General features: G+C 42.2%; 1 non-coding gene across 1 annotated transcript; it reads left to right on the top strand.

Moving 5' to 3' along the window:
* The first annotated feature begins 6,998 nt into the window (after positions 1-6,998).
* On the top strand, positions 6,999-7,105 carry LOC147376444 (U6 spliceosomal RNA). Its single transcript, XR_015161774.1, has one exon. It is a non-coding gene; the product is annotated as a U6 spliceosomal RNA (small nuclear RNA).
* Positions 7,106-22,993: the final 15,888 nt, after the last annotated feature.

Below are 22,993 nucleotides of genomic sequence, written 5' to 3'. Positions count from 1 at the left end.
GAGGGCATGACAACCCGCTACTCCAGTATTTCTGCCTGGAGAAGCTCTCAGATGGAGGAGTCTGGCAGGGTACAGTCCATAAGGTTGCAAAGAGTTGGACACAACTGAAATGACTTAGCAGGCACACACATATGCACATGCCTCCATTAAAAAGGAAATAATATTCTGCTTAGGAAAAGTGCTCTTTGCTTCAGGCACACACAAAATCACGAATATAAAAGTTGACTGAGAGTCTTATTAAATGGAGCCTGCTGGATTGAAAGAGTCAACTGTTTCTCTACCCTCCAAATGGAAGCAGCTCAGAATGGTAGCTGCTAAATAGTCACCATACCAAGATCTAACACAGATTCCAACCCTTTCTCAAGCACCCTCTGCTCAGTTCAGTTCAGTTGCTCAGTCATGTCCGACTCTTTGCAACCCCATGGACTGCAGCACACCAGGCTTCCCTGTCCATCACCAACTCCCAGAGTTTGGTCAAATCAGGTCCATCAAGTCAATGATGACGTCTAACCATCTCAGCCTCTGTCGTCTCCTTCTCCTCCTGCCTTCAATCTTTCCCAGAATCAGGGACTTTTCCAATGAGTGGGCTCTTGGCATCAGGTGGCCAAAGGATTGGAGCTTCAGCTTCAGCACTAGTACCTCCAATGAATATTCAGGACTGATTTCCTTTAGGATTGATTGATTGGATCTCCTTGCAGTCCAAGGGAGTCTCAGGAGTCTTCTCCAACACCACAGTTCAAAAGCATTAGTTCTTTGGCACTCAGCTTTCTTTATGGTCCAACTCTCACATCCATACATGACTACTAGAAAAACCATAGCTTTGACTAGACTTTTGTCAGCAAAGTAATGTCTCAGTTTTTAATATGCTGACTAGGTTTGTCATAGCTTTTCTTCAAAGGAGCAAGTGTCTTTTAATTTCATGGCTGCACTCACCATCTATAGTGATTTTGGAGCCCAAGAAAATGAAGTCTCTCACTGTTTCCATTGTTTCACCTTCTATTTGCCATGAAGTGATGGGACCAGATGCCATGATCTTAGTGTTCTGAATGTTGAGTTTTAAGACAACTTTTTCACTCTCCTCTTTCACTTTCATCAAGAGGCTCTTTAGTTCTTCTTTGCTTTCTGCCATAAGGGTGGTGTCATCTGTATATCTGAGGTTATCGATATTACTCCCAGAAATCTTGATTCCAGATTGTACTTCATCCAGCCCGACATGTCTCATGATGTACCCTGCATAGAAGTTAAATAAGAAGGGTGATAATATACAGTTTTGATGTACTCCTTTCCCAACTTGGAACCAGTCTGTTGTTCCAAATCCAGTTCTAACTGTTGCTTCTTGACCTGCATACAGATTTCTTAGGAAGCAGGTCAGGTGGTCTGGTATTCCCATCTCTTTAAGAACTTTCCAGTTTGTTGTGATCCACACAGTCAAAGGCTTTGGCATAGTCAATAAAGCAGAAGTAGATGTTTTTCTGGAACTCTCTTGCTTTTTTGATGATCCAACGGATGTTGGCAATTTGATCTCTGATTCCTCTGCCTTTTCTAAAACCAGCTTGAACATCTGGAATTTCATGGTTCACACACTATTGAAGCCTGGCTTGGAGAATTTGGAGCATTGCTTTGCTAGGGTGTGAGATGAGTGCAACTGTGCATAGTTTGAACATTCTTTGGCATTGCCTTTCTTAGGGATTGGAATGAAAACTGACCTCTTCTAGTCCTGTGGCCATTGCTGAGTTTTCCAAATTCACTGGCATATTGAGTACAGCACTTTCGCAGCATCATCTTTTAGGATTTGAAATAGCTCAACTGGAATTCCATCGCCTCCACTAGCTTTGTTCATAGTGATGCTTCCTAAGGCCCGCTTCACATTCCAGGATGTCTGGTTCTAGGTGAGTGATCATACCATCATGGTTATCTGGGTCATGAAGATCTTTTTTGTATAGTTCTTCTGTGTATTCTTGCCACCTCTTTTTAATATCTTCTGCTTCTGTTAGGTCCATACCATTTCTGTCCTTTATTGTGACAGTTCCTTTGGTCACTATGAAAAGTTCCCTTGGTATCACTAATTTTCTTGAAGAGATTTCTAGTTACTCCCATTCTATTGTTTTCCTCTATTTCTTTGCATTGATCACTGTGAAGAGGTGCAAAACCCAGCAAAGACCAGATTAGCAGTGTTATTTTCTCCTTCAAACCTTAAAAAATAATTAGGGAGGATAGTTAGAGCACAGAAACCAACATGTGAAATGTGATCTTTAGGGTTTAATATGCTACGTAAGATCTTTGGGTTTCCCCAGTGGCTCAGCGGCAAAGAATCTGCCTGCAGTGGAGGAGATGCAGGAGACTCAGGTTCAATCCCTAGGTTGGGAAGATCCCCTGGAGGAGGGCCTGCAATCCACTCCAGTATTCTTGCCTGGAGAACCCCACAGAGAGAGGAGCTTGGCAGGCGACATTCCATAGGGTTGCAAACAGTCAGATACAACTGAAGCAAGTGAGAACGCGTGCATGCACTCACTTAAGATCTTTGGCCATAGTAACTCATGCTTAAGAATTGACTGGAAGCCTACTATTTATTTCAGGAAACTATGCTAACAAAAACAAACGTAACCCACATCTGGCCTACAGCAGCTATGGCTGTTGGCAAAAACACTGAATCTCTTACACAGAAGAGGCTCCCTCTAGAGGTAGCTGCCGAAGGTGTGTAGCCCTTAAGGAGAGTGTTACCCACAGGGCCCACTTCAGATGGGTCATGAGAGATGGAGGATGAGAAACAACTTCCCTGGGACTTCCCTGGAGTCCCGTGGCTAAGACTCTGCACTCCCAATCCTGAGGGCCTGGGTTTGATCCCTAATCAGGGAACTAGATCCCACATGTCGCAACTAAGAGTTCACATGCCACAACTAAAAATCCTGCATGCTGTAACGAAGATCAGAGATCCCACGTGGTGACACTAAGAAATAAGTAAATACAAATAAACACGAAAAAACCCATGGGTCACAAAGAGTCAGACACGACTGAGCAACTACCACTTAGGCTCCCCTGGTTGGCTCCGTGGTAAAGAATTCGAGTGCCAATGCAGGAGACTTGGGAGATGCAGGTTCATTCCCTGGTCTGGGAAGATCCCCTGGAGAAGGAAATGGCAACCCACTCCAGTATTCTTGTCTGGGAAATTCCATGGACAGAGGAGCCTGGTGGGCTACAGTCCATTGGGTCACAAATAGTTGGATATGATTGAGCATGCACACAAGTACGAAAAAAAATAAAAAACAACCTCCATGAGGACAGAGCAAGGGATCATGGGAAACAATGAGGATTTTCCCGAGGGGGTAGAACTTGGGGAAACCAAACAGACCAAGCAAGGAACTTACTCCTGTGTTGGGGCAGGTGGTCCTTGCCCCCAGGATCCAATACACAGTGTTGTTCTGGTTATCTATTGCCACCCAAACACTGAGTGGCTCAGAATAACAATTATCTGTTATCCCCAGAGTTCCCATGGCTCCTAAGGGCTTGGCTGGGCACTCGAGGTATCTTACGTGATTACAGTCACACAGCTGCAGCTGGAGCAGCTCTGGGCTAACTGGGCATCTCACTTTCTTCATATATTCCTGGGGCTTCTCAATGGCTCTCTGTGTAGGCAAATGTGGGCCTCCTCACAAGATGGTAGAGATGGTGGCCCTAGGGCAGTTGGAGTGCTAACTAGGGGGTCCCAGCATAAGTGTCTCAGCAAATAAGGCAGCAGCTGCCTTGCCTTTCAGGGCCCAGCCTCAGAGACTATAGGGCATTACTTTGCTATGCTCTACTGGCCAAGAGGCCACTAGCACATCCCAGTTTAAGGGATGAGAACATATACAATCCATCAGTAGACCAGTGACCAGTGACTGCTGGGTGCTTTCCTTTTCTGAATGAGAGTTTTGCTTGTGGTGGACTTTCCACCATTGTATATCAGATGTGTTGGGGACTGAAAACTTGTCTTTGGTTTACAGCTTGCTGGACCACAAACAGCCACATGAGGAACTTAACAGATTCTGAGTAGCTAAAGGGATGTACTGTTACACAGTTTGGTGGTTACCTATCTAAACTCCATTCTCTGCTTCTTCCTCAGTAAAACAATTCTTATATTTCCCACATTCCCTTGCAGCTAAGAGTGGTCATGTGACAAAATTCTGGCCAATGAGATGTCAGCCAAAGTTGTTGGATGAGACATCCAAGAAGGCTATTTTGTTTGTTTTTACTGCACCACACAGCACGTGGGATCCTAGTTCCCTGACCAGGGATTGAAGCTGTGCCTCCTGCATTGCAAACTCGGAGTCTTAACTGCTAAACTGCCAGGGAAATCCCAAGAAGGCTTTCTAAAAGGGGGCAAAAAAGCTGATATGGATCCTTTTCTGCCCTTTGCCATTTCCTCCTGATTTCTGGCTGGAATGCAGAATATGACAACTGGAGCTCCATTCAGTCACCTTAGACCACCAGTCTTAAGAATGAAAACCACAGTCTGAGAATGGTGGTACAGAAAGATAGAAGGACCCTGGGCTCCGCTGACAATGGAGCTACTATGAACCCTCTATCTATGGACATTTTTCACACAAGAGAAAAGTAAAATTTCAATCTTATCTCTGGTCTCCATTATTAGCTGCTAAATGCAGTTCCTATCTTAGAATGTCTTCCTCACTCGATTATCTAAGCAGGGACTCTTAGTTTCACTCTTGTTTTTATTCCCTGAAACTTACATAGAATCTGGCAATAAATACTGATTGAATGAATGCCTACCACTTTAAGTTCTAACTGATTTATTTAACTGTCTGGGTTTGTTAAGGTACAAAGAATCCCGCGCCACCCCACCCCCATCCCATCCTGCCATCAGCTGCTATCTTCAACTCTGCTCTGTCAGCAAACTTCCCCATCCTTGGAACACATTTCTCAAGTATACCCCATGGTTTTCTTGTTATTTTCATGGAATACAAGTCTTGAACAGTCTGTTTTTAAAATTTTCAATCTTATATTCAATTCCTAGCTCACTCTCCAACCCCCAACTCAAGTTGGACTCACAGCCCAGAGATCTGAAACAGCAAAGTGGGGAGAGGGCTACCTTTATCTTCAGTCTTCTTTCACCCTCCCTCCGCTTCCTGCCTCTGACTTCTCCAGGCTTGGAATAGTGGGAGAAAGAAAAGGGTAGTTTTATATGAGCAGGTCTGTTAGAACCTTCCATATGACAGGTGCCTAAGTGCTGGCTTTCTCCTGGAGGGTGGTATTTGAGGAGACTCACAGGCCCTCCACACTGCACACCCCTTGGCACCACAGTGCATCTCCAACTGATGTCCTGCAGAGCATCCTGAGCTTCTTCACTGTTCCTTGCCATTAGAGTCTTCTTGCCCTGCAGGGACCTCTCTTGGACAGAGCCCCATCTATACGGTTAAAACCCAGCTACTCTCCATGATGTCCTCCTGGCCCATGAGAAACGTCCACATCCTTATCATGCCAGATGCTAGACATACAGGCTACTCTCGAGCACTGCCATTCCTCATCTGGGCTCCAGTCATTCCCTAACGTGCCCTGTTCACCAAACCATCAGCAGATACTTATCCCTGTGTTCATATGCGTCTCCCAAATGCCAGTAAACTCATGTCAAATTTTTCCAAAACTCTCTGACAGGGGGCCCAGGTTTGATCCCTCTTTGGAGAACAGATCCTACATGCCGCAACTAAAGATCCAGCATGCAGCGACTGAAAAAGATCCTGCATGCCGCAACGGAGATTGAAGATCTCAAGTGCCCCAACTAAGACTCAGCACAGCCTAGTTAATCAATTTAAAAAAACCCCTCTCTCACAGTGCTTTGCTTGTGCTCTGTTGCAGCACTGGGATAACAATTCTACTACCCAAGAATCATCCAGTCAAGGAGTGATTTTCCTGCAGGCACCCCTAGTCTCGTGGTACCCTCCTTACTTAGTCTGTAGCCTCTGCTCACCTTCCTAAGGACGAAGTAGGGGAGATAACAAAGCTCTATAGAGCAGACCGACAACTCTATCGCCACAACTCTTCATTCCCTTGTCAAGAGTCTCATTTGTAGAGGCTGAAGATGATGATAAGGGACCACCATTGTAAGAGGAGGAGTTATTTTCTTTTGTCTGTCCAGTAAAGTCTTTCTCTACCATGTGGGGAACCCACATGCTTTTCTTTCCCTGAGGACTCAGCTCAAACTCTAAGACAACAAGAAAAATCTCTTCGAACATCCTCTTACACATGCATTACAACTTTTAATTTTTACAACCACCTCATGAGTTAGAGAAACAAAGTAATTAAGACTTAAGGAAGTAGGACCTCCTGGTTAAACATGGTGGATTGCGCACACCCATTTATCTCTGCTCCATCCAGAAATCCCATCAAAAGGAGAGTACGGAAATCAAAAGGCATAAAAGCTCAAGAAGAAGACTAGAGACAATGAAAGACGTAATTTTGAAAACAGGAACGTCTCATGTGTAAGGTTTTAAATCCTTAAGTTTGAATATTTTCCATTCTACTCATGAGGTAGAGAGAGGAAAACCAAAAAGGCATGAAATAATTGGAGTCTTAGAACTTGTAAAGACTTTAAAAATTGAAAGTGTTTAGTCCTCTGGCAGTAGAGGCAAGAGGACTGAAAATTTCTTTTGGGGATGATGACTGACACAGGGAAAAACCTTAACAGGAGCTAGAAGACCGATCCCTCCCTCACCCATACCACAGTGAGTCACCCCCAGCTGACCACCTCTGGCCCCTGCACTGGGCTTCTAATCAGCAATTTTGGACCTCATGCCTAAATTGGAACAGACAGCCCAAGTTCACAAGCCTCACACATAAAAGAAGCCAAAAGAAAAGGAACCTGGAGTGTGACATACAATGAGGGGACCAGAAGAAAATGTCCTCCAAACTGCAATTAATATCACCAGAAATCAATAGAAAACATTGCACCCATGACAAAAGAATGGATGCTATTATTAAAAGAAACATTCAGAAAATAATAAATACTTGTGCTGGCTTCTACAGGGCATATACTAAAGTTGGAACAATACAGAGAAGATTAGCATGGCCCCTGCACAAGGATGACATGCGAATTCATGAAGCATTTCATGCTTTCTGTATAACTGATTCACTGTGCTGTACACCTGAAACTAACACAATATAATAAATTAGTTATACTTTAATATGTTTTTTGAAAAAAGAAAATAAGACTTTCTGGAAATTAAAAATATGAAGTGATCAGTTAAAAATAAATACATATTTAACCCCCACCCGCCAAAAAAAAAATGAAGTGAGGGACTTCCCTGCTGGTCTAATGGTGAAGACTCCACCCTTCCACTGCAGGGGGCGCCAGTTGGATCCCTGGTTGAGTAACTAAAATCCCACAAGCCTTGGGGTATGGCCAAAAAGAAAAGAAAAAAAAATATATAAATGGATGTTTGTAACTTAATAAAAAGAATTCTGAGCCAAAGTTGAAACTTTCCTGGTGGCTCAGTGGTAAAGAATCCGCCTGCTACTGCAGGATATTTGGGTTTGATCCCTGGGTTGGGAAGATTCCCTGCAGAAGGAAATGGCAACTCACTCTAGTATTCTTGCCTGGGAAATCCCATGGACAGGGGAGCCTGGTGGGCTACAGTTCATGGGGTCTCAAGAGCCGGACTCGACTTAGCGACTAAACAACAAAGACAAAGTTGAAGAAATATCCTGGAGGATAGAATAAAAATACAAAGAAATAGAAAATATAAAATAAATGTAAGAAAATTAGAAATTCAGTCTAGGAGACAGAGTATCTGGTTTTAGAAAGTGAGAAGAAATAAAATAATCAGTAGGAAAATCATTAAAGAAATAATTTAATAACAATTTCCTACACTGAAGGACATGAGATTATAGCTTGAAAGGACCCATGAAATTGCCAGCACATTAAATTAAAAAAACAGGGAAACAAACAAAAATTTTTAAAAATCAATACTCAAAGGTTTTTCATCATCAAATTATAGGGTAAATATTAAGAGCAACTTGTAAAGTCGTCCAGAGAGAAAAATCAGGATGCATACAAAAGATACTCAGTTGCATACTCAGAATGACACTGGATTTAATAATATTCCTAAAAATTAGAAAACAATGGGACAATGCCTTCAAAATCCTAAAAACATTATTTTTAATCTAAAATTCTATACTCTGCCAAGATATTTTCAGGCATGCAAAGACAGGAAATTTGTTTTCTGGGCTCCCTTCCTCAGGAAGCTTGTGGATGAAGAATTCCACTAAAACAGAGCAGGAGACCAGGGCAAATCAGAACGTAGTATCTAGGAAACAGGATCCACAGAGAAGACAGACAAAGGGATTCCCTGGATGAAGGCGTAGGGAAGAATCACGACAATCTTGCTGCAGGCCTCATGCAACCAGCCAGATCAGAACAGAAGGCCATCACACAAGGTCATCAAGCTCCTACTTTGAGAGGTTTACACTTCTAACAGAGGGAATGAAAACAAAACAAAGAAACAAAAAAGCCCAAGCCAGTTATAAATTCTGGGGGAAAAAATATGCATAAAAGGCAGATTTAATAGAGGCTTCAGTTCAGTTCAGTCGCTCAGTCATGTCCGACTCTTTGCAACCCCATGAATCGCAGCATGCCACGCCTCCCTGTCCATCACCAACTCCCAGAGTTCACTCAGACTCACGTCCATCGAGTCGGTGATGCCATTCAGCCATCTCATCCTCTGTCGTCCCCTTTTCCTCCTGCTCCCAATCCCTCCCAGCATCAGAGTCTTTTCCAATGAGTCAACTCTTAGCATGAGGTGGGGCCAAAGTACTGGAGTTTCAGCTTTAGCATCATTCCTTCCAAAGAAATCCCAGGGCTGATCTCCTTCAGAATGGACTGGTTGGATCTCCTTGCAGTCCAAGGGACTCTCAAGAGTCTTCTCCAACACCACACTTCAAAAGCATCAATTCTTTGGCACTCAGCTTTCTTCAGTCCAACTCTCACATCCATACATGACCACTGGAAAAACCATAGCCTTGACTAGATGGACCTTTGTTGTCAAAGTAATGTCTCTGCTTTTGAATATGCTATCTAGGTTGGTCATAACTTTCCTTCCAAGGAGTAACCGTCTTTTAATTTCATGGCTGCAGTCACCATCTGCCGTGATTTTGGAGCCCCCAAAAATAAAGTCGGACACTGTTTCCACTGTTTCCCCATCTATTTCCCATGAAGTGATGGGACCAGATGCCATGATCTTCGTTTTCTGAATGTTGAGCTTTAAGCCAACTTTTTCACTCTCCACTTTCACTTTCATCAAGAGGCTTTTTAGTTCCTCTTCACTTTCTGCCATAAGGGTGGTGTCATCTGCATATCTGAGGTTACTGATACATCTCCCAGCAATCTTGATTCCAGCTTGTGCTTCTTCCAGCCCAGCGTTTTTCATGATGTACTCTGCATATAAGTTAAATAAGCTGGGTGACAATACACAGCCTTGACGTACTCCTTTTCCTATTTGGAAGCAGTCTGTTGTTCCATGTCCAGTTCTAACTGTTGCTTCCTGACCTGCATATAGGTTTCTCAAGAGGCAGGTCAGGTGGTCTGGTATTCCCATCTCTTTCAGAATTTTCCACAGTTTATTGTGATCCACACAGTCAAGGCTTTGGCATTAATAGTAAACAAATTTCTCTGATGGCTCAGTGGCAAAGAATCTGCCTACTAATGCAGGAAACACAGGTTTGATCCCTGGGTTGGGAAGATTCCCAGCAAAAGGAAATGGCAACCCACTCCAGTATTCTTGCCTGGGAAATACCATGAACAGAGAAGGCTGGTGGGGTTGCAAAAGAATTGGACAACTCAATGACTAATCAACAACGAAAACAAACCTTACAAAATCATAATTATATAAACAATGAATACCAATTTATCCAAAAATTATTGTCTACTATTGGAAGAGATGAGTGTTATGTATTGAGTAAAGGGCTAAACCCTAATCATTTATTTTAAAAAGTATTCTAAGTGAACTGATTTTATTTTATTACCAAAATTTATAATACAAAGTTTAAAGTGATATTTCCTAAAAGCAGTAGGTTGGAGAGGTTTATTTTGTTTCTGATGAGCTATGGGTTTAGTTTCTCTCTCTCTCTCTCTCAAAAGATGCAGCAAATTTCTACATCTGTTATAGCATTTCATGGAGGTCTCTCTCTATGTACATTAAAAACATTTAAAAGCTGCAGTCTTTACAACCCTATGGACTATAGCCCAGCAGGCTTCTCTGTCCATGGGATTCTCCAGGCAAGAATACTGATGTGGGTTGCTATGCCCTCCTCCAGGGAATCTTCCCAACCCAGGGATCAAACCTGCACCTCTTATGTCTCCTGCATTGGCAGGCAGATTCTTTACCACTAGAGCCACTTGGGAAGCCCTAAAAGCATCTATTAGAAGTGTGAAAAAATAAGTGTATAGAGAATTCCTTCGCAATCCAGTGGTTAGGACTCTGCCCTTTCACTGCCAACGGCCCCTGTTCAATCTCTAGCTGGGGAACTCAAATCCTGAAGGCTGTGCAGCCAAAAACAAAGAGGAAGAATTGTATAAATTATCCATTCCTCTCTCACACAATATGAAAACAGTGTTAACAACTTAAGTCAGTTTTACCTGACATGGTGATTAAACATACAGATTAATTATGCCCAAGATGTACTGAACGAGTATGTCTCTGAGAACTAGAAGTGACATTTGATTGAGTCCCCCAGTGATTGTTAGGAGTCCTGAAGGAATCTACTAGAAAAATACATTTTGGATTACTCTACTGTGCTTTCACATTATAATAATCTGTGTGTGTTATCACTTAGTCATGTCCAACTCTGTAACCCCATGGACTGCAGCCCACCAGGTTCCTCTGTCCATGGAATTTTCCAGGCAAGAATACTGGAGTAGGTTACCATTTCCTTCTCCAGGGGATCTTCCTGACCCAGGGATCAAACCTGGGTCTCCTTCCCTGGCAGGCAGATTCTTTACGGTCTGAGCCACCAGGGAAGCCCTAACACACAATGTGCTTTCACATTATAATAATTTATTTTGCATCAAATTTGTCCTCTTAGGATAGGAAAATATTTTCCTCGTTGCTCTGAGGTACATAAAGTGTTGTTGATTCAACAGTACTTCATTCTGTTGTTTCATCATTATAGTCTGAGCTCATTTGACATATTGCTCTGATTTCTCTGTCTTAACTTATCAGATAAGGGCCTTGAGCATGATTCATATTTTATCTCCATTCTATTCTCAGGAAGATCAATAAAAGAATATCTCACAAGTATTTGTCAAAACATGACATTACCTTATAAAATAAAATCTGAGGAAAAATATCCTTTATTAAATTATATGACTTCACTCTGTATGATACACTCTAGGTCCAGCCGTGTCTCCACAATGCCATTCCTTTTTATGACTGAGTAGTATTCCATTGTGTTTATGGGCCACATCTTCTTTACCCAATCTTCTAGTGATGAACATTTAGGTTGTTTCTATATCCTGGCTATTGTAAATAGTGCTGCATTGAATATTGGGGTGCAAATATCTTTTCAAATTATGTTTGTTTTTCTTCTGCGTATATGTCTAGGAGTGGGATTCCTGGGTCATACGTTCTATTTTCAGTTTTTTAAGGAACCTCCATACTGTTCTCCATAGTGGCTGCACCAACCAATATATATTCCCACCAACAGAGTAGGAGGGCCCCCTTTTGTCCACACCCTCTCCAGCATTTATTCTTTGTAAATTTATTGATGAGGGCCATTTTGAGAGACAGCGGTGAGAAATATCAACAGCCTTAGATATGCAGATGATACCACTCTAATGGCAGAAAATGAAGAGAAACTAAAAGAGCCTCTTGATGAAAGTGAAAGAGGAGAGTGAAAAAGCTGGCTTGAAACTCAACTTGAAAAAAATTAAGATCATGGCATCTGGTTCCATCTCTTCTGGCAAATAGAAGGGGAATAAGTGGAAGAAGTGACAGCTTTCTTTTCTTGGGCTTCAAAATCACTGCAGACAGTGACTGCAGCCATGAAATTCAAAGATGCTTGCTCCTTGGAAGAAAAGCTATGACCAACCTAGACAGCATGTTTAAAAAGCAGAGACATCACTTTGCCGACAAAGGTCCATATAATCAAAGCTATGGTTTTTCCAGTAGTCATGTATGGATGTTAAGAGTTGGACCATAAAGAAGGGTGAGCGCCAAAGAATTGATGCTTTCAAACTGTGGTGTTGGAGAAGACTCTTGAGAGTCCCTTGGACTGCAAAGAGATCAAACCAATCAGTCCTAAAGGAAATCAGTCCTGAATATTCATTAGAAGGACTGATGCTAAAGCTGAAGCTCTAATACTTTGGCCACCTGATGGGAAGAGCTGACTCATTGGAAAAAAAAAACTCTAATGCTGGAAAAGATTGAAGGCCTTAAAGGAGAAGGGGGCAAAGTGCACTCGGCAGTCTCATGGATCTGTCTCTTGCTTCAACAGTGCTTGAAAGGAACAGACCCAAGGACACCCCCTTGCTCCAGCCTGCAAACACCCTCCAACTTTTTTTCCAGTTGCAGCCTTTGGAATCAGCCACTCAGCTGTCTATGATCACCAGGACCAGCCACCATTTTTTGAGCTTCACTCCTTATTACCAATCAACCATGAGCTCCCAGATTTGTCAGAATTATTCCACCAAGGTGGAGGCCGCCATCATCACCTGGTCAACATGTATCTGTGGGCCTCTTATTCCTACCTCTCTCTGTGGCTCTGGAGGGTATGGCCCAATTTTTTTGCAAATTGGCCTAGGAGAAGTGTGAGGGCATGGAAACTCTCTTGAAAATGCAAAACAAATGGAGTGGCCACCCCCTCTTTCTGGACATGCAGAAATCATCTGAAGATGAGTGGGGTAAAACCCAAGGCACTTTGGAAGCTGCCCTTCTCGTAGAGAAGAACCTGAACCAGACCATATTAGATCTGCATGGCCTGGGTTCTGCTCATGCAGACCCCCACCTCTGTGACTTCCTGGAAAACCACTTCCTAGATGAGGAGGTGAAACTCATCAAGAAGATGGTGACCACGTGAGCAACCTCTGCAGGCCGGCTGGTCCCCAGGCTGGGTTGGGTGAATATCTCATTGAAAAGCTCACCCTCAACCATGACTAGGAGCCTCTGAAGCCCAGCAGCCTTTGAGGAGCCCCCCTAACATCAGGCTACACTCTATGGGGCTGCAAAGAGTCAGACATGACTGAGCACACACACACACACCTAACATCAGGGCTTCTGCCTGAAGCCCTCTCTCTGCAGCCACTAGGCAGCATCTTAACACTCTGGAGCCCTCTCAAGCCTTGGGCCAAATGGAAACAATAAAGGTTTTTGCAGCATCAACAAATAAATAAAAGGAGAAGGGGTGGCATGGAATGAGATGGTTAAATAGCATCACCAACTCAGTGGACACGAATTGGAGCAAACTCTGGGAGAGAGTAGAGGACAGAGGAGCTTGGCATGCTGCAGCACATGGGGTTGCAATGAGTCAGACACAACTTAGCTCTGGAGCCCTATACCAAGGTCACAGATGTGGAGTCCTGTACCAAAGTCACAGGATAAAAATCTCTAGAACTGACCAAGTCCCATAGCAACTGTTGCCACCAGCCTCCAGATCTAAACCGGCCAGTTCCTTGACTCCGTATTATGTAAAATACCCCCCCTACTCTCCACCCTATAGCATCCTAACCAATCACCTAATGCCATCCTTCCAGTAGGAATTTTCTGTTTTGAGGTTGTAAAAATCAGCTGCAAGCCTGTGAACGCATTCAGCTCTCTCTTGAGCCAGCCCACTGTTCTAACAGGGCCTCCCACTCTAATAAACTTTATTTTCCTCTCATTCTGCCTCATGTCTGGAAATTTTTTTCCAACCCGCACACAGACCAGAACATTAGCAACTGAACAACAAAAACATTCTGAGGAGTATGAGGTGATACCTCATGTTGTTTTGATTTGCATTTCTCTGATAACTAGTGATTGCTGAGTATCTTTTTCACGTGCCTCTTAGCCATCTGTACGTCTTCTGGAGAAATGTCTATTTCAATCTTCTGCCCATTTTTTTATTTGGTGATTTTTTTTTTTATATTGAGCTGCATGAACTGTTTGTATATTTTGGAGATTAATCCCTTGTTGGTTGCTTCATTTCCAGATATTTTCTCCCAATCTGAGGGTTGTCTTTTCATTTTGTTTATGATTACTTTTGCTGTCCAAAAGCTTTTAATTAGATTCTATTTGTTTGTTTTTGCTTCTATTTTACTACTCTAGGAGATGGGTCAAAATATCTTGTGATTTATGTCAGAGTGTTCTGCTTATGCTTTCCTCTAAGAGTTTTATAGTGACCGGTCTTATATTTAGGACTTTAATCCATTCCGAGTTTATTTTTGTGTATGGTGTTAGGGAGTGTTCTAACTTGATTCTTTTTCATTTAATTGTCCAGTTTTCCTAGCACCACTTATTGAAGAGGCTGCCTTTTCTCCATTGTATATTCTTGCCTCTTTTGTCATAGATTAGGTGACCATAGGAGCATGGGTTTAATCTCTGGACTTTTTATCCTGTTCCACTGATCCATATTTCTGTTTTGGTGACAGTACCATACTGTTTTGATTACCTTAGCTTTATAGTATAGTCTAAGCTCAGGGAAACTGATTCTTCCAGCTCTGTATTTAGTTCTCAAAATTGCTTTATCTCTTGGGGGTCTTTTGTGTTTCCATATAAATTGTAAAATTTTTGTCCAAACTCTGTGAAGAATGCCATTGGTAATTTGACAGAGATTGCATTGAATGTGTAGATTGCTTTGAGTAATACAGTCACTTTCACAATGTTGATTCTTCCAATCTAAGAACATGGTATATCTCTATCTGTGAATCTTTTATTTCTTTCATCAGTGTCTCATAGCTTTCCAAGTACAGGTCTTTTGCCTCCTTAGGTAGGTTTATTACTAGGTATTTTATTCTTTTTGCTGTGATCGTGATTTTACTTTTGAAAGACAACATGTGAGCTTTTCTGAGTACAAAAGTAGTTACATAGTCTTTTGATTCAACTCAGAAAGCACAGAAAAGTGAAAAGAATAGACACTTCTTCTATAAACCCAGTTGACAGAGAAGACATTTTGAATAAAAACTATCTACTTTGAAGGTTTCTTGTTTTATTTCATACATCATGAGTATTTTCCTTTTTCATCAGTTCAGTTCAGTTCAGTCACTCAGTCATGTCCAACTTTTTGTGACCCCATGAACTGCAGCACGCCAGGCCTCCCTGTCCATCACCAACTCCCAAAGTCCACCCAAACCCATGTCCATTGTGTCAGTGATGCCATCCAACCATCTCATCCTCTGTGGTCCCCTTCTCCTCCTGCCCTCAATCTTTCCCAGCATCAGGATCTTTTCAAATGAGTCAGTTCTTCGCATCAGGTGGCCAAAGTATTGGAGTTTCAGCTTCAACATCACTCCCTCCAGTGAATACCCAGGACTGATCTCCTTTAGGATAGACTGGTTGGATCTCCTTGTAGTCTAAGGGACTCTCAAGAGTCTTCTCCAACACCACAGTTCAAAAGCATCAATTCTTCCACGCTCAGCTTTCTTTATAGTCCAACTCTCACATCCATACATGACTACTGGAAAAATCATAGCCTTGACTAGATGGACCTTTTTTGGCAAAGTAATGTCTCTGCTTTTGAATATGCTGTCTAGGTTGGTCATAACTTTCCTTCCAAGGAGCAAGCGTCTTCTAATTTCATGGCTGCAATCACCATCTGCAGTGATTTTGGAGCCCAGAAAAATAAAGTCAGCCACTGTTTCCACTGTTTCCCCATCCATTTGCCATGAAGTGATAGGACCGGATGCCATGATCTTAGTTTTCTGAATGTTGAGTTTTAAGCCAACTTTTCCACTCTCCCCTTTCATATTTCATTTCCATAAATAACTTATATATTTTTTTATTTTAAAGGAAATAGATTTCATTGTCAAATAAAACATCAACCGGCAAAGCATAAAGTCTCAGGTTAAGGTTATTGATAGTGTGGACTTGATGCTTATATGCCAAAGGAAAAGCATTGGCAGAGCAGATGCTGAAGACAAGAGAGATAGGAGAGAGAGGGGGCATAACTGCTGCCAGGAGAGGCTGAAGAAGATAAGAGAGAAGAGGTTCAGAACTTTCAGAACTTACTGTCTAAGGGCCTTGACTCCCTTTGTAAAGGTGATGTCTTCTGCTGAGAGTGATGGGGGACTGGAGGAAAGTGTGATGAAGTAGTTGCTGCAAGGAAATGATGAGAGGGCTGCTGATAATGGGAAATAGTCATTTCATGGAGGCTCACATTTTAGTGAGATAGACTGGGTTTTGATCTTGGCTCTGACCCTTAATTAACTGTCTTTACTCAAATGACTTAACTTTTCTGAAACTGACAAGTCCAGATGAAAATACTGAAAAGGTAGGTGGTTAAGAACCAATCCATGCTTGCAGTTTATCTGGGCAAGTGTGGGTTAAAAAGGAGCCTGGGAGATAAAAATCATTGGAAAGATAGTGGTTTAAAAGATAAGTTAAGAGGCCTTTGCTCATTAGAGATAGAAGCAAAGAAAGGAAGAAGTTGTCAGTAAAAAATAAGTTCAAAGAAGTAATTTTACATGTTTCCCTGTACTACAAAAATAACATCCTGAAACATTTTCAAACATTCATAAAAGCAACCCCTTCCCCCCAAATTTGCGTTTCTATAGTCCAGAAATAAATGTCTCCTCTGTCCATGGGATTTCACAGGCAAGAACACTGTAGAGGGTTGCCATTTCCTTCTCCCTGGGATCTTCCTGACCTAGGGATCAAACCCACATCTCCTGCATTGGCAAGCAGATTCTTTACTTCCGAGCCACCTGGGAAGCCCTTTTCACCACTGTCTTGCCAGTCCTTGTATTAAGCTAGGAAACAATTAGGTATAATTAAACATTTAAGTGTCCCAGGTGGTGCTAGCAGTAAAGAACTCACCTGCCAATGCAGGAGATACAAGAGATGAGAGTTCGATCCCTGGGTCGTGAATATTGCCTGGAGGGCATGGCAACCTGCTCCAATATTCTTGCCTAGAGAATCCCATAGACTGAGGAGCCTTGCAGGCTACAGTCCATAGGGTCACAAAGAGTCAGACACAACTGAAGTGACTTAGCACACATGCATGCTATGTAGCAGGCCTTAGGAGTAGAAACCGTTTTTAACCTTACAGGCTACTTTTGTTTTATCAATAGGTTACAAAAGTCAGAGCCAAAACCAGACTGCACCGGCAAGATCCAAGATGGTGGACGAAGTAGGCTAAAAGGTCACTGCTTCCCTTGCCTTCATCTCTGTGTTTCCACACTAACCCCTGAGAGCTGAAGGACTCTGCTTTAATTGATCTGTGTTTGTTTTGAAAGTACCTGGTATTTGGCAGAGATGCTTTGCAGCTGTACTTTGAGAGAAAGACAGTGGTCAACCGCCCCCGAAATAGCTCTGACTTGACCGCAGCAGGTAGATGGAACCTGGAGGTGTTAGAGCGTTACTTTTGCTTCTTAACACCATGCTAAGATCTCCACCCAAAGTGGGTGCTTGCTGTCTAACAGGCATGATTTATGCTGTGTGCAAAGGAGAGTGGAAGACTGCCCATGGCCTGGCTGCCCCTGAAAATCCCCTTCTCTTTCCTAGAGTCCTGAATAAATATCTGCCTCCTAGGCCTTAAAACTCCCTTACTCCCCTCCCTTTGGGAAGAAGGTGCTTTAAGAACCCCTGTTCTCCAGCCATTGCATAAAACCCTGTCTTGCTTGCACCAAACTCAGTTTCATTATTAGCTGCTTGAACTTTAGCAGGAAAGAAGTCCTTGAATAGCCCGGGAGGAACTTGGTTCAGCGAAGAAGTCTCTACACAAGAAGACAGATTCATGTCTAATTTGGTCACAAGAGCATGGCAGTCTTTACCCTCTTAAAAACTGAAGATTCCCAAGAGTTTTTGTTTATGTAAATTATATATACATTGATATTTACTATGTTAGAAATTAAAACAGAAATTTTAAAAATATTAATCCTGTAAGAAATAGCAACCATAAACGCATTACATGTTAACATAGTTCAGTTTCTATGAAAAATAACTACATTCTCCAAAACAAAAATGTAATGAGAAGGGTGTACCGTTTTACGTTTTTGTAAGTCTCTTTAACAGATGATAGCTGGATTCTCATATCTGTGTCTGCATTCAATTTGTCGGAAAATGTTGTTTTGATTGACATACATAAAGAAAACATGACCTTTCAAATGTGTTGTTACAAAAGTGAGGAATATTTCAAAATGCTTTTTCAGATAACTGTGGATATTCTTTCTTGCTACTACACCAAATCTTGATACACAGTCATTTTAATTTTTATTTATTTTTGTCTGTGCTGGGTCTTCATTGCCTTGCAAAAGTTTTCTCTCAGAGAAGGCAATGGCACCCCACTCCAGTACTCTTGCCTGGAGAAACCCATGGATGGAAGAGCCTGGTAGGCTGCAGTCCATGGGGTCGCTAAGAGTCGGACACGACTGAATGACTTCACATTTACTTTTCACTTTCATGCATTGGAGAAGGAAATGGCAACCCACTCCAGTGTTCTTTCCTGGAGAATCCCAGGGACGGGGGAGCCTGGTGGGCTGCCGTCTATGGCGTCACACAGAGTCGGACACGACTGACTTGACTCAGCAGCAGCAGCAGCAGCGTCTCAGGCTGGGGAGGGCTCTAGGCACGCGGGCTTCAGTTGTTGCAGCAGGAGTCTCAGCAGTTGTGGTGCATGAGCTTAGTTTGCTCTACAGCATGTGGAATTTTCCTGGACCAAGGATTGAACCTATGTTCCCTGCATTGGACGGTGGATTCTCATCCTCTGTGCCACTGTTACCGAGTCCAAGCTCATCGACTGAGAGGCTGACCGAGAAGATTTCAGGCTAGCGCTTCAAAATAACCATCTTTGTAGGGCCTGTAAGCCAAGTTCTTTTATGGATCAGAGATGGAGGGAGGTGAAGAAACAAAGTAAAAAGCCCATTTCAGTTCATTTCACTCACTCAATCGTGTCTGACTCTGCGATCCCATGGACTGCAGCACACCAGGCTTCCTTGTCCATCACCAACTCCTGGAGCTTATACAAACTCATGCTCATTGAGTCAGTGATGCTATCCAACCATCTCAACCTCTGTCTTCCCCTTCTCCTCCCGCCTTCAATCTTTCCCAACATCAGGGTCTTTTCCAATGAGTCAGTTCTTCACATTAGGTGGCCAAAGTATTGGAGCTTCAGCTTCAGCATCAGTCCTTCCAGTGAATATTCAGGACTAATTTCCTTTAGGATTGACTGGTTTGATCTTCTTGCAGTCCAAGGGACTCTCAAGAGTCTTCTCCAACACCACAGTTCAAAAGCATCAATTCTTCAGCGTTCAGCTTTCTTTATAGTCCAACTCTCACATCTATACATGACTGCTGGAAAAACCATAGCTTTGACTAGACAGACCTTTGTGGCAAAGTAATGTTCTGCTTTTAATATGCTGTCTAGGTTGGTCATAGCTTTTCTTCAAAGGAGCAAGTGTCTTTTAATTTCATGGCTGCACTCACCATCTGTAGTGATTTTGGAGCCCAAGAAAATAAAGTGTCTCACTGTTTTCATTGTTTCCCCACCTATTTGCCATGAAGTGATGGGACCAGATGACATGATCTTAGCTTTCTGAATGTTGAGTTTTAAAACAACTTTTTCACTCTCCTCTTTCACTTTCATCAAGAGGCTCTTTAGTTCTTGGCTTTCTGCCATAAGGGTGTTAACTGCATATCTGAGGTTATCGATATTTCTCCTGGCAATCAGGATTCCAGATTGTGCTTCATTCAGCCTAACATTGCGCATGATGTACTCTGCATATAAATTAAATAAGCAGGGTGACAATATACATACTTGATGTATTCCTTTCCCAATTTGGAACCAGTCTGTTGTTTCATGTCCAATTTTAACGGTTGCTTCTTGACCTGCATACAGATTTCTCAGGAGGCAGGTCAGGTCTGGTATTCCCATCTCTTTAAGAATTTTCCACAGTTTGTTGTGATCCACTCAGTCAAAGATTTTGGCATAGTCAATAAAGCAGAAGTAGATGTTTCTCTGGAACTCTGTTGCTTTTTTGATAATCCAATGACGTTGACAATTTGATCTCTGGTTCCTCTGCCTTTTCTAAATCCAGCTTGAACATCTGGAAGTTCATGGTGCACATACTGTTGAAGCCTGGCTTGGAGAATTTGGAGCATTGCTTTGCTAGGGTGTGAGATGAGTGCAACTGTGCATAGTTTGAACATTCTTTGGCATTGCCTTTCTTTGGGATTGGAATGAAAACTGACATTTTCCAGTCCTGTGGCCATCGCTGAGTTTTCCAAATTTGCTGGCATATTGAGTGTAGCACTTTCACAGTATCATCTTTTAGGATTTGAAATAGCTCAACTGGAATTCCATCACTCCCACTAGCTTTGTTTGTAGTGATGCTTCCTAAGGCCCACTTGACTTCACATTCCAGGATGTCTGGCTCTAGGAGAGTTGTCACACCATCTGGATCTGGATCATGAAGATCTTTTTTGTACAGTTCTTCTGTGTATTCTTGCCACCTCTTCTCAATATCTTCTGCTTCTGTTAGATCCATACCATTTCTGTCCTTTATTGAGCCCATCTTTGCATGAAATGTTCCCTTGGTATCTCTAATTTTCTTGAAGAGATCTCCAGTCTTTCCCATTCTATTGTTTTCCTCTATTTCTTTGCATTGATGACTGAGGAATGTTTTCTTATCTCTCCTTGCTATTCTTTGGAACTCTGCATTCAGATGGGTATATCTTTCCTTTTCTCCTTTGCCTTTAACTTCTCTTCTTTTCTCAGCTATTTGTAAGGCCTCCTCAGACAACCATTTTGCCTTTTTGCATTTCTTTTTCTTGGGGATGGTCTTGATCACTGCCTCTTGTACAATGTAACCTCAGTCCATAGTTCTTCAAGCACTCTATCAGATCTAATCCCTTAACTCCTAGAATGGCAACCCTGGGGCAGAGGGATGTGTTAGTTTCACTTCCTTAAGACCCTTCACAGGTGGGCAGGGTCAAGCTATCTCCCAGTGAACCAAAGATACCCTAGCCCAAAGGTCAGGTGGAAGGGGCTGGGCATGTCTCCCTGAGGCATTTACCTATGCCTATCATAACAAAGCGGCAATATAAGAATTAAAGTCACAGAAGCAAATCCAGTATGGATTCAAAATTAACCCTTGCAGTTGGTTACACCACCAGGGAAATTTAATACACAGTAGTCTTTAAAGTGTCAGTCACCTCGTGGGACCCAAACCACATTAGTAGACTTTTTGTAATCTGTTACATCTGAATCCATTGCTTTTCTCTTCTTTTTTGCATTTGAAATGGATCATTTGGAGAATATTGTTTCACTGTATAATGCAGAGCTTCCTAATGTTGACACATTACAATGCAAAACTTTGATATATAATAGGAACGTATTAATATCACCCATCTAAAATATTTTGAGAATGTCAAGTTCACTGTGGCACACAAGTTTTCCAAAATTCAAAATTTCACCTGAGAACTCAAATTTCATCACAGACAACAAAAACTGTCAGTTGTTTTCCTTGAAGTGAGGCTTACATCATTTGCTTTTGAGAAAGTGTTTGCCAAATACTCAAGTCTGAAGAACCATGGTTTGTCCGGCAGTTATTCTATTTTTTGGCTGCACTAGGTCTTCGTTGCTGCTCCAGCTTTTCTTGAGTTGTGGTAAGCAGGGGGGATGTTCTGTAGTTGCGGTGCACAAGCTTCTTTCTCACTGCTGTGACTTCTGTTGCAGAGCATGGGCGCGAGGGCTTCAGTAGTGGTGGCCTGTGGGCTCCGAAGGTGCAGTTTCTGATTTCTAGAGTGCAGGCTCAATAGTTGAGGCACGAGAGCTTAGCTGCTTCACAGCATGTGGGATCTTCCCGGACCAGGGATCAAACCCATGTCTCATGTAATGGCAGGCAGATTCTTTACCTCTGAGCCACCAGGGAAGCCCCTGGCATTATTAAGTAACAATGTTAGATTATTAAAAAAAAAAAAAAAAGTGGCTAGTTCATCTCACAAGTCAAACAACTGCACAAGTACCGTTCCTCAAGTCCCTCACTGTACCCCAGGATGCAGCCACACGCTCTATGTAGTTCCCACTTTACCTCAGACATACTAAAGATGTGAACTCAAGGGCTGAGGTTTAGGGACTTCCCTGGTGGTCCAGTGGTTAAGAATCTGCCTTCCAACGCAATCTGTCACAACTAGAGAAAGCCCATGAGCAGCAACAGAGACCCATCACAGCCAAAAGAAATAAATATTTTAAAAAGGTTGAGATTTAATACAATTCATGATTTTACTGCTTTATCAAGGAGATTTTGTGTTTTTTTCAATCCAGGGGTGTGTGGACTGCCACTGTCTGAGATTCGTGCTAAGGCACCAAAAGTTTTACCCCTGCTGCTTTGGCATCACTGCAAGTATCATCATCGTAGAAGAGAAGAAAAACATCCTAACACAGTATTAATGATGATAATAGTTTTGACCTCACAAACTCCCTAAAATAGTCTTGGGGACTCTTAGAGGTTCACAGACCACAGTGTCAGCACCATCACTGTAAGTAAGTTACCTGCCTCTCTGGCTTTCAGTTTCCTTATTTATAAACTAGGATTAATGATGCTACAGCTACCTCATAGCGTTGTGGAAGCTGAATGATACGAAAGTGTGAAGCATTTGAAATAGTCTCTGGCACACTGTTATACAAGCATCTGCTAATATAATCATATATTCAGTATCATTAAATGTTTTTCCAAAATAAAATTTATTGACAGTGTGTAATATTCTACAATGATGTAAGATAATTGTTGGATATTAGTTTGTTTCCATTCTTTCAACATCCCTGTATATATCCGTGTCATTTCTCTGATTAAATTCCTGAAATGGAATTGCCCAGAGTACAC

The sequence above is a fragment of the Bos grunniens genome, chromosome 3 (genome assembly GCF_055505025.1).
Source record: "Bos grunniens cultivar Pamir isolate PY7600 chromosome 3, Bosgru_T2T1.0, whole genome shotgun sequence".
In the NCBI taxonomy this organism is placed as follows: Eukaryota; Metazoa; Chordata; class Mammalia; order Artiodactyla; family Bovidae; genus Bos; species Bos grunniens.
Note: the sequence above shows the minus strand (reverse complement) of the source record. Positions and strands in the feature narration are given on the sequence as shown.